The 12,395-nt window shown below is 37.4% G+C and overlaps 1 long non-coding RNA gene across 1 annotated transcript in view; it reads right to left on the bottom strand.

Moving 5' to 3' along the window:
• LOC144382773 (uncharacterized) overlaps positions 1 to 7,125 on the bottom strand; it is a 47,505-nt gene extending 40,380 nt beyond the window's left edge. The window contains exons 1-2 of the long non-coding RNA XR_013450168.1: positions 6,796 to 7,125; positions 5,223 to 5,330 (exon numbers count right to left, since the gene is read on the bottom strand). This is a non-coding gene — a long non-coding RNA (uncharacterized LOC144382773). The remainder of the gene's footprint in view (positions 1 to 5,222; positions 5,331 to 6,795) is intronic.
• Between the last annotated feature and the right edge of the window lie 5,270 nt (positions 7,126 to 12,395).

Genomic DNA, 12,395 nt, shown 5'->3' with positions numbered 1-12,395 from the left:
TTCAATTCTTAATTAACTCAACCACCATAAACTGTCTTCCCTCTCTGCTTCCTAGCATTTAAAACCCCTGACTTTTCTCCCTCAATAGAGTACTCAATGAGTTTCTTGTAAGATGCGCGTTCCTTTGCCTGGCTGAGTTTGTTTGACACTTATTTCTGAACTTGCCTTTCTAAGACTCCTCTCTGCTCTCTGCCCCAGGCTGCAATCACCCTTCCCCACCTAGTTCACACCGGCCTTCCATCTGCCCTAGCATTTCTCAGGGCTTCCTCATCTTCCTCTTATTTTTACTAGTTTTCCTATCCTTGCTTCTTTAATTTTCTCCAGGGTTGATTGGTGGCTAGTTCACTTTTTTAAAGGAAATGAAAACTCGTGTTCCAGTTATCAAAGAAAATATTTCTTTTTTTATCCTCCAAGAAAACTTTTATAAATAAGCATCTTCTAAAGAAAATGGGCACCGGAAAAGGAAATGCCTATTTTCATAAACTCTCTCCTTTAGGACCTTGAAGCACTATCTTTTTGCCACCTGTAGTGTTTGGCTCGTTGTGACTGTTTACGTATTCATCCATTTACTTTCCTGTAATAATTATGTGGGCTGGCTTATGAGGAGCCTTTACATCCCATGTAAAGATAATTTTGCTCAGCATCTAAAATTACTACTTCTAGAATATGATATTTATATCATTTGGGGGCTACCTGGCAAACATGTTGATTCAACTCTACTGATTTCTTTTTTTAGTTAACAAATTTTCAATTCTAGCTATATATTTAAGTTAGGTCTATCTTATTGATGCATGAACATTAGAAATCTAATGGCTAGGCTTGGCTCAGGGTCTTTTGCTGTGTCATTATACGATCCTATTTTGCTAAAACAAGTTGTAACTGAACTAACATGAGTCCACTCCTTGGTGAGTTACAGGTGGAGACTGCACCAGGTGTTGTCATACAAAGGAAACTTTATTTGCAGCAAATAAGGAGATCACCAGAAAAACTTCCAAAGCTGTGACTCCTCTAGTGGGAGTGAGTGGATTTCTTTTATTTAGGTTTAGTATGAATATTCAGAAAGGGTAGTTTTATCATTGCAGGCAAAGGGGGGCATAAGGTCAGACAGGCATACTTAGAAAACATGCCTGAATGTGCATCCTGTGTTACGTTAATGAAGCTTGTGTTCCTCCTCCAGTGGAGATTTTAACATTATAATGAGGTAGAGGTAACTGTTGGATACTCCATTGTCCATCTGTGTAGGGGTGTGAGTTGGTGGTGGTGGAGCTCAAACTGGAGTAGGCCACTGGAGCTCTTCCTGTTGTTTGCCTCTAAAAGGTAAGGTTAACATTCCTGTGAAAAAAAGGGGGGTCACCGGGGGTCTTGCTGGTGACAGTTTTAACCTCATTAACCCTATGGGGTACAGTTTCAAAGTTACCAAGCTTTAAGGTATTTGAATGTTGTCCCTCCTGCCCCAATACCACCAAAACAGCCTGTTAATAAAACACAGCTGACTTTATTGTAGGAAGGGAAACCACTACATTGACAGAGTCTAAGGGTCTTGAAAGGTAGAAAGAAAAGTTGAGCAGTTGTCCTATTGGGGAGAAAGAATTCCTGTCCCTTTCAAGGTCCTTCTAGCTAGACTAAGAATCAAATTGGCATGAGACAGATTAACAGGAGAAAATAAAATTTAATAGCCTATGTACTGGGAATCCACACAGATGTGGATGTTCAAAGATAGGCAAAATGAGATACAAATATTATCCTGAAGGCAAGAGAGGAGGTAGGGGTCTGGGACTTCAGAGGAAAGTAATACAATTTACAGGAAGATAAAAAAGATTAAATGTTTGGTAAACAAATTTTGCTGGGCCACTCAGAAAAAATGGGACAGAGAGAGGACTTGATCAAAGTGGCCTTGCTAGGTTCCTCATTGACTACTATACCTAGTTTATGTCATAATGTACTTATCCGTGGTGATAACTCTCTTCCTGGAGCAGGTTTTCTATCTAAAGTCTTTTAAGCAGTTGAGGGGGAGGTAAAGAACTTTTCCTTAATTTTTCAGGGTTTTGATTGCTTTTTAAGTCAAAATAATCTTCATGCTAAAGTGGCCATTCTTGAAGTGGTCTGCTCTTGGTCCCTATTGTCCCTAGGTACCCTTCTAGTGAGTGGCCAACATGGAAGTCAAACCTCCATCTGGCTGACTCTACAGCTCCCATCATTAACCACAAGATTACATGGTGAATTTTGTCTTAACCGTAGGGGGTAATTTCACGTAAAAACTTGTAAAGTTCAAATTGAGAACCTCTGGTGCCACCACGGGACCTTCCCCTTCAAAAGATTATTTTCTCTTTGCTTATAGGACTGAATTAGAGTCCCATCTATTTCTACATGAAACGCTTTTGTGAGAGTCTCCAAAAAAATCTTCTCCAACATCTATAGATTTTCCAAACTTCTTGGATTACCCATGAAATTTAGGGTCCTGAAGTTATCCTCAGGGTCTTTCTATTTTACCTTTTTTTTCTCTTGTTTTTTTGCATCTGTTCTCACAAATAAATAAATCAATTGTTACAGATCTGGGAGCTCTGAAGTTTATGTTCCTAAAACTATACTACTAGAGTGTTCTGTAAATTTCTCTTCATCTTGTCTAGGCTTTGGGAAGTCTTTGACAATGATTCATCACTTAAAATGGTACCAGGCCATATAGTCAACCATGAGGGATTTTTCTGTGGAAAGATTAATTTTAAGAGGTAATTGAGTCTTGGGTGTTACTGGCTGGCCAGAAAGGAAGGGAAGTAGGTCAGAAGGAGAGAGAGAATGATATGTAGGAGCATAGAATGGGGGGAAGAACAGTAGGATAAGAATCTTTCACTTCAAGTTGAGATTTGAAGTATCTTAAAGAAAGCTAGTTTTAAGTTTTTCAAATTTTGCTTTGGCCAAGGAATCTCTTAATAAAGCAATTCTGGACTCTGAATTTCTTTGGCATGCTTCCTCAGACCAATAAAAACATGCTGACCATTGGCACTTAGTATTTTGTTCCCTTTTCATTCTATAATGCCTATCAAATGAGCAATTTTGTTGATATCTAAAGCTCACCAAAGTGGCCACTATAAATTCTATATTGGTGAAATTATATTACTTGAAAACCTATGTAGAAGAATTTGAGATGTAGCATAAATACACATGAGAAGGAAGAGTCCAGCCCAGAGTAGCTGACCTGGATTTAGAATGAGACTAATCCATGAGCATCTGGGAACAGTCAAAATTGCTGCTCATGTACTTTGTGAATTTATTCACCAGCCTAATGGCCATACCATCTCCTACTGTGATACTATAGAAAATATATATTGGTTTCTGCCCCCAGTTGCTGGCACAAAGCTCCTGAAACCTTTGTGATTTCCGAAGTGATAAGAACACTAGGAGTATCTCTTGTTCTAATATTAGTCTCTGACCTCTGTTCCTGACACACAGCTTCTGCAACACCTGTAATTTCCTGGGGATAGGAATGTCTTTTGTTCTAATGAGGTGACTCTGGGTGGGCTCCAGAATGGGGGTGGTCATCAGAAAGACCAACCCATAATTAGAAGCTTGGAATTTTCAGCCCCGTTCCCCCCATTCTTTAGAGAAGAGAATAGGGCTGAAAATGGAATTCACGATTGATAATGCCTATGTGATGAAGCCTTCATAAATCCTACAAGTATGGGGCTTGGGGAGTTTCCAGGTTGGTAAACACATCCATACCTGGAGAATGATACACCCCAAGTCCACAGGGACAGAAGCTCTTGGACTCAGGACCCTCCTAGAGCTTGCCCTGTGTATCTCTTCATCTGTATCTTTTATCATATCCTTTAATAAACTGGTAAACGTACAGTTGGGGAGCAAGAATTTCTGTCCCCCTCAAGCTTCCTTCTAGCTGTACTAAGAATCAAATCAACATGAGGCAGATTAAAAGGAGAAAGTCAAATTTAATAGTGTACATATGGGAAATCTATACAGACATGGAAAGATAGGCAAAATGAGGTATATATGTCATTTTGAATTAAGTGGTCTGGGACTTCGGAGGGTGATAAGAAAAGTAGATGTTTGGTTAATTAGATGTTTCCCCTGCCATATAAATGCGTCAGTCAGATAAAATATATCTCTGCTAGTAACTCTTATTCTGAAATTTAGATCCTTCCATATAGTTAAAGGAGAAGCAAACATTTTTCTTGAGCCCATAGGGTCTCAACTGTTTTTGGCTCAGAATAATTTTCATGCCAAAGTGGCCCATCTTGGGGCTGCCTGCCTTCCACTCCTATAGTAGGTAGGTGTTTCTCTGAGTTCTGCGAGCCACTGTAGCAAATTAATTGAACCCAAGGAGGGGGTTTTTGGAAGCTCTGATCTATAGCTGATTGGTCAAAAGCACAGGGAGAACTTGGGCTTGCAACTGGCATCTGAAGTGTGTGTGTGTTGGGTGGGGGGGATGGTCTTATGGGACTGAGCCCTTAACCTGTGAAATCTTTGTGTTGATAATGTCAGAATTCAGTTACATTGTAAAACACCTAGCTGGTACTGCAGTGAATTGCTTGGTGTGGGGAAAAACCTCCACACATTTGGTGACCATAAGTGTCAGAAGTGTTCTATGTGAGTAGTAAAGGAGACACACAGGAAAGAAACATAGTAGGGAAGAACTGTTTTTTTCCTCAACACAGAAAAGTGGAAAAAGCTGTTTTTTCTTTACACCAACGGAAAACTCAACTTACTTATAGTTCTTGGTGGAAGGAAAGGTTAAGAGGAAATCTGACCCAGAACCAGAATCTCAGGGACATCTCAGGACTGAAGGAAGTTCCCATGATGTTTTGATAATTGACCAAGGGTAGAGTCTGTCCAAAGGATACCAGTCTGAGAAGAAATCTTCAGAAATTCTCCATTCCCAGGGCAGCTCAATGAATGGTCTTAAAATGGACCTATGCCCTTTCTCTTCCCTATTACTTTTCTTTCACAGATACACAACAAAAAAGGAAGAACAGACAAAGATAAATAGTAATTATTGTTAGTAATTAGTCAGGTTTCCACTAGGGGCAAAGGTTTTGTAAATCTGATTCAATAATCAAAGAATTCCTAAAAAGGGTTTCATATTCCAAGTGAGTCAAAATAAACTCACCATGTGGGGAAATTAAAAAGAAAGAAAGCAATTGAAGCTTAAACCCACTGTGGACTTACCTCAACACTATCATCTAGGAGACTTTTGAAGAGAAGAGACTCACCCAGCCTTTGAGGAATACTCCTTGTGGATGGTTGAGCCACTGTGGTGAACAGATTTCTACTGTATCTTGATGGGACTGTGAAGATTGTTGAAATACCATCAAAATAGCCTGTTGATAAAGCAAAGCCACATTTATGTTTACTGCAGTATGGGAGATCACTACCTTAACAGAGTCTTAGCACTATGTCTCAGAGGGGATAGTAAGAGTGGCAGATTTATGAAGTTTTATGGGTTTGATTTAAGATAGATTTTTTTTTTAAAGATTTTATTTATTTATTTGACAGAGAGCGAGACAGTGAGAAAGGGAACACAAGAAGAGGGAGTGGGAGAGGGAGAAGCAGGCTTCCCGCTGAGCAGGGAGCCCGATGTGGGGCTCGATCCCAGGACCCTGGGATCATGACCTGAGCTGAAGGCAGACGCTTAACGACTGAGCCACCCAGGCGCCCCTAAGATAGATGTTTAATGCTTCATCAGGACTGGGCAAAACTCATGATATAATAGTTTCAAATTAGTAAATACAGCCAGGTACTGTTTTCAAGGCAAATCTTTAAGAGTAAACAGTCATTTGAGGAGCTTAATTAAACTATCCATTGTCTTGAGAAGGGGATATTTATTCTAATGACAGTAAGTGGAGCAATCTAGTGGTCAGATAAATGGAATTTTGGCAAGTTTCCTGAAACAAGCTATAGTTATTGCAATTTTCATCTTCTTGGGCAAGAACTTCCTACAATAGTAAATTTATGTTAATGCACACAGTTGAATAGTAATGTCATGTTGTAGACAGTAAGTTGCGGAGATGGTCTCATTTGTCAATACTTACCCCCCAACACACACACACACACTTTTTTTTCTTGTTGAAACTTTGGAAATTTAGGTTCAGGAGCCATATGAAATGTTGCTTCAGTTTGCAAAGTTCTTTCTGTTTGCAGTGACACTTTTTCGCTTAGTTGACTTAGAATTTGCTTTATTCTGTTGTCAGTTGGGATTTATTTTGTAAAATGAAATTAAAATGCCAACAGTGAATTTAAAGCACATAATGGCCTATAAAAATGAGAACATTTAGCCACAATCAACATAACTTTTTCCATTTTAAATCATGGTCAAATTTGGAAAGGAAAATTTAAAAGTATGATTTCTTTTTTTTTTTCTCCCAGCAGGCATTATTAAATATAGAAAGCTTAAAATTTCAGAAACAGTCTATGTTAACATGATTTAAATAAAATATTCTGTTAAGATCATTTAAAAAATAGAAATCTGGGGTAATCTTGGTGCTATATTTTCATTGTACACTTTAAAAAATGTTCTTTTGCCAAATTCAAAATCAGTTAAAAATTTGCAGAGCATACTTACTTTTTGTTTCCAGATGATTTGTTGAAAATAACATCTTTTGATTTTAAAAGCAATGAAATTTTTATTATAACATTTTAGAAAATGTAGCAAAGTACAAATGAGAAAGGAAAATTTGTAAAAAAAAAAAAAAGGCTACTTTCTAGAGACAGCCACTGTATTAGTTTTTTATGCTGAATTGTAAATTGCCACAAAAGCAGCTTAGAACAACACATTTATTACCTCACCGTTTCTGTAGGTTCGAAGACCTGGCACAGCATAGCTGGGTTCTCTGCTCAGGGGCTCAGCAGGCTGTAATCCAAGTGCTGGCTGGGTTGTGTTCTCATCTGGAAGTCCATCTAGAGAAAATCTGCTTCCAGGCTCATTCAGATTGTCGGCAGAATTCACTTCTTTGCAGCTGTATGACTGAAGGCCCTGGCTTCTTACTGATTGTAGGCTGGAGGCTCCCTTCAGGCCCTAGAAACTGCTTGTAGTTCTTAAAGGCTGTTCACAGTTCCTTGCCACATGGCAGCTTGAATTTTCAAAGCCAGCAGGATAATCTTTCTCTCTCCAGTCTGCTAAAATGGAGTCTTATACAATGTAACATAATCACGAGAGTGATATTGCATCCATTGCCTTTGCCATATTCTATTGGTTAGAAGCAAGTCATCAGTTCTGTAAGCACTCAAGGATAAGGGGATTATATAAGGGCAGGACTCACTGGGGATCAATTTAGGATGTCCACCACAGCCACTTTATTTTGGGGGGGATATACTTTCTGTGCCTTTTTCTATGATTGCCTGCATATAGTATATTACAAATATACTGTAAATTGACATTCACTTTTTGTCCATATTCTTCAAGAAACTGTTTTTTATTTAATATACATACATAAAGTACATAAATGTTCCTATGTACTATAGTATATAATAGTGCCATAATTTGTAATAAAAATACATCAGTAGTATATATCAGTTGTAAAGTGTGTAATATAAAAACAATGCATCATATCTAAATGCCTGATAAGAGAATGCTTACATAATTTTTACTTTTAAATCTCCTCTTATTGTATATTAAGATGACTTCTAATTTTTATATATTACAAAAAATTCTTCTACAGAGATCTTTGTGTATTAAAAAAAAAAAAAGCCATTAGGATAGACCAGCAGCAGGGAAATTCCCAGGTCAAATGTCAAGAACATCTTAAAGGCTTTGGATTTATAATCCCAAATTACCTACCGGAATGGCAGTACCATTTTAAACTTGTCCTATTCCTCCAATTTGATAAGTGGAAAAATAGTATCTAGTTTTAAATTTCCTTCCTTTCCCTGTAAGTGAGCAAGACATTTTCCATATGATTTATTCTCTATTTACATTTTTTCTTTTATGATTACCTGTTCTTTCGCTTATATTTCAACTAGTTTGTAGTTCCTTTTTATTCTTTATGTAGAAAGGGTATTAAGGGATATGGGAAGCATTAAAAGTTTGTTTTTTGCAAGTGAAAAATGCTTTAAGATAGGCTTCAAAATATATAGATAATAATGAATACTAGCACCTTATAGCATTGCCCACTGAAACACTAAAAAGTACAAGAAGTTCACAACATATTGTAAGGAAAATTCATCAAGAATCTGCTCTGTTATCTTGGAGGTACCAGACATACCATATGCTGTGTCTAGGAGTTGCTATGGCAACTACTTTTAAAATTTAAGAACAGGGTAAATTGTTGCCTAAAATCTCCATAACTTAGTGAGTCAATTAAGATCTTGTCAGAGCACTGCATTCCTTTTACCTGGTAATGCTTTATTTCTTGTAGTTTTCTCGCATGTAAAGTCTCCGGGTCAGAGAAGAATGTGTTTATTTCTGGCTATTTAAGATCCTGGAAAAGGAGCTGTTCACTTGGGATTTTTTTTTTTTCTGATTAGCCAATGAATCATTGTAAAGGAGACACAAGAAATAGCCTCACTGAAGATGGGCAGATTTGAGCATGTAAGTGTAAAATTGAGAGAAATATTTAAAGCCCTGGCTTTAAATAAGGAAACTAAAGTGAAGAGACTTGGCCACAGTTTTTTGGATTTGGCAGAGCTGGGACTAGACCTCAGTTTCTTGCCTCCCATTGTATCACCACATGAGACGATTGCCACAGTTTAGTCACTTTTTAGAAAATTAAATTATGTTTTTATTAAGCTAATGCATTAACCCACCTGCCAAAGCCCTCAATGTGAACTCAAAGTTTTATAAGAAAATGATCAGTTTCTGACCCTCCCCTACCTCCTGCTAATTTCAGGTTTTCAAATTTTGATATTATCTACAGATTTTTATGATGGTAATGGAGGTTTTAACTCTTTTATACTTTCCTCTGTCCCTTTCCTTCTCCTTCATACTCCCCAAATAATTATAAAATACTGTTAATTCAGTAATCAAATTTACGAAAATCATGATCTTATAAAATCATTGTTGACTACAGAAACAAGTAGATTTTTTTTCTCATACAACTTTTTATTTTCCCTGGAGTTAATAATTGTCCCCTTTAAAATTTTCTATGTATCCATCACTATTTTTTTGGTCATACACCTTTCAATTATAAAACAATATATTGAAACACAATTCTAAACACTAGGACAGTTCAAGCTCCCACCCTGAGATATACTTCCGAAGCCATCTTTCCTCTTGTTTCCATTTTGACTAGTTGCTTTCTAGGCTGCTGCATAGCTGTCAACCTGGATTTCCCTTCATTGTCCTCATGTGTTGGAGCTATTGCTTTCTGAAATCCATGTCTTCCTCTTTCTCCCATGTTGCTGAATATTCTCCACAAGGTTCCTAGAAGACAGTGTATAGGAGGAAAAATTTTAAATTCCTGAATGTTTGAATTGACTTTAATTTAATCTTGCAGTTAACTGATAGATTAGGTACACAAGTTTTAGTTGAAAATAATTGTCTCTGAGAATTTTGAAGGCATTGCTACACAACTGTGTAGCATTCATATTGCCACTGAACAGCCATTTTTTAATCCCGGTGTTTTGAAATTTCACAATGATGAACCTTGGTTCATCATAATGCACATTCATTATGTAGACCTTTTTTTCCCTAGAGATTCATGAGCTTCAGTTCTGAGAAAGTTTCTGGTACTATATCTTTGAGAATTTCCTCCCCTTGGTTTTCTCTGTTCCCTCTGGAATATCCTCTGGGAGATTTAGCCAATTTTACTTGCCTATCCTACTACTGAAATTTTAAAATGTGGCGGGGTGCCTGACTGGCTCAGTTGGTAGGACATGCAACTCTTGATCTTGGTGTCATGAGTTTGAGCCCCATGTTGGGCATTAGAGAGTACTTAAAAAAAATTAAAGGGTTTTCTTTCTTTTCTTTTGTTGTATATTGTATGCATTATCTCTATTTGCTTAAAATTCCTAAGTTTTCATTAGAGACTCCAAATATGCCTTTTGAAAATTAAAAAATATATAGAATTATGAGATTTTAGTTCATATAAATGATCTTATTTAACATTTTTGGTAAAATATTTTATTTTTTTAAGTAATCTATACATCCAATGTGTGTCTCAAACTTATAACCCTGGAAAAAACCAAACAAACACAACACTGAGATCAAGAGTTGCATGCTCTACTGACTGAGCCAGCCAGGTGTCCCTGACCTTATTCAACACCATGACAGAAAAATACTTAACTACTGAAATATGTTCAAGGAACTTCTTTATAAAGAAAGTTACTAAATAGCAGTGATTATGCATTTTACTTTTTTAATTTCCTACAATACATACAGTAGGAAAACTTTTATACCTATGGTGTATACATACAGTATATATAAAATACATACTGTAAATAAAATTTTTAAAGTGCTGATTCTGCACATTTTGGCAGGAGTCTTACAGGAGTGGAAAAAATAGTACTCTCTACTCACCATGTAGTTTCTCTTTATGTATTTATATATTTGTAATTTTTAAAAAAGGTTTTACTTATTTATTTGACACAGAGAGACACAGGGAGAGAGGGAACACAAGCAGGGGGAGTGGGAGAGGGAGACGCAGGCTCCCCGCCGAGCAGGGAGCCCGATGCGGGGCTCGATCCCAGGACCCTGGGATCATGACCTGAGCCGAAGGCAGATACTTAACAACTGAGCCACCCAGGTGCCCTATTTGTAATTTTTTAAGTAAGCTTTATGCCCAATGTAGGCAATGTGGGTCAAATTCATGACTCCGAGATCAAGAGCTGTATGCTCTACTGCCTGAGCCAGCCAGGCACCCCTCACTATGTAGTTTTTTTTTTTTTTTAAAGATTTTATTTATTTATTAGAGAGATACAGAGAGAGAGCTAGAGAGCACAAGTGAGGGAGAAGGAGAAGCAGGGTCCCCACAGAGCAGGGAGCCTGATGTGGGACTCGATCCCAGGACCCTGGGATCATGACCTGAGCCGAGGCAGACGCTCAACGACTGAGCCACCCAGGCGCCCCCCTCACTATGTAGTTTTTAAAAATTTTTATTTCTTTTTTTTTCTTTCAAGGTTTTAATTAAATTTTAGTTAGTTAATATATAGGGTAGTATTAGTTTCAGGGGTAGAATTCAGTGATTCATCACTTGCATATAACACCTAATGCACATTACAACAAGTGCCCTCCTTAATGCTCATCACCCATTTACCTCATCTCTCCATCCAGCAACCCTCCAGCAACCCTCAGTTTGTTCCCTAATGGTTGTCCCCCTCCCCCAACCCAGTCTTTTTCTAAAGCTTCCTGCTCTAAGTCTGTGCTGAGAATTTATTACTGTTTCTCATTTCTAAAGGTAATTTCCTGGCCAACCTCTCTTTCTAACATATTATATAATACCTAATGAAAAGGTCAGGGCAACCCAGTTATAAATCTTTGTATAATTGAATATGAAAAAATTGTTCTTATAGGAATCATCATAATAAAACATTATTAAGGTACTCTTAAATATAAAAATACCTGCTTCCAGTAAGCTGAGGAATAAAAAGATTAATTGTGACTTACATCACAGAAAAAGGGAGAAAATATACTCTATACTACAAATTTTATTTTTGGAGCAGTAAAATTTTGGCAAAAAAGTATTTTAAAATGATATGTGCTAGGGGCGCCTGGGTGGCTCAGTCGTTAAGCGTCTGCCTTCGGCTCAGGTCATGATCCCAGGGATTGAGCCCCGCATTGGGCTTCCTGCTTGGCGGGAAGCCTGCTTCTCCTTCTCCCACTCCCCCTGCTTGTGTTCCCTCTCTCACTCTGTCTCTCTCTGTCAAAAAAAAAAAAAAAAAATGATATGTGCTATAATGGTAATCAAAGAAAGAATAGATTTATAGTAGTGGCAATCACTTTCAATTTTTTTTTTTTCTAGTACCTGGACTTTGTTTGAATCCCATCTTTAAAAGGATTAAATTTAACAACAAATATTTTGAAACTATTTACACTTTTGATCTTCATTTTAAAACTTTCTAGATAGTAGAGATCAATTTCCCTCTTCCTTAATTTGTTGTTTTGGTAGGACTACAATTGGCTCCTTTGTAAATATGTGATGTTAAGGTGTGATATTGTAGTATAATAAGAAACATATATTTTGGTCTTCATCTCTGGCTTCTGGCCAGGGCTCCTAAAACCTTTGTAATTTCCTAAGCAGTAAAGGTGCAGAAGCATCTTTTGTTCTAATATTTGTTCTTTGACCTTGGTTCCAATAGAGAAATCTTTAATCTCCTGGAATTTCCTAGATGATAGGGACATCTTCTCTAATGAGGTGATGTGTGGTGGGCTCCTGGATAGCTCCTAGATGAGGGATGGTCACCAGAAAAACCAAGCCATGATTAGAATCTTGGAACTTTCTGCCCCACCTCCC

Source organism: Halichoerus grypus, chromosome 8 (genome assembly GCF_964656455.1).
Source record: "Halichoerus grypus chromosome 8, mHalGry1.hap1.1, whole genome shotgun sequence".
NCBI lineage: Eukaryota > Metazoa > Chordata > Mammalia > Carnivora > Phocidae > Halichoerus > Halichoerus grypus.
Note: the sequence above shows the minus strand (reverse complement) of the source record. Positions and strands in the feature narration are given on the sequence as shown.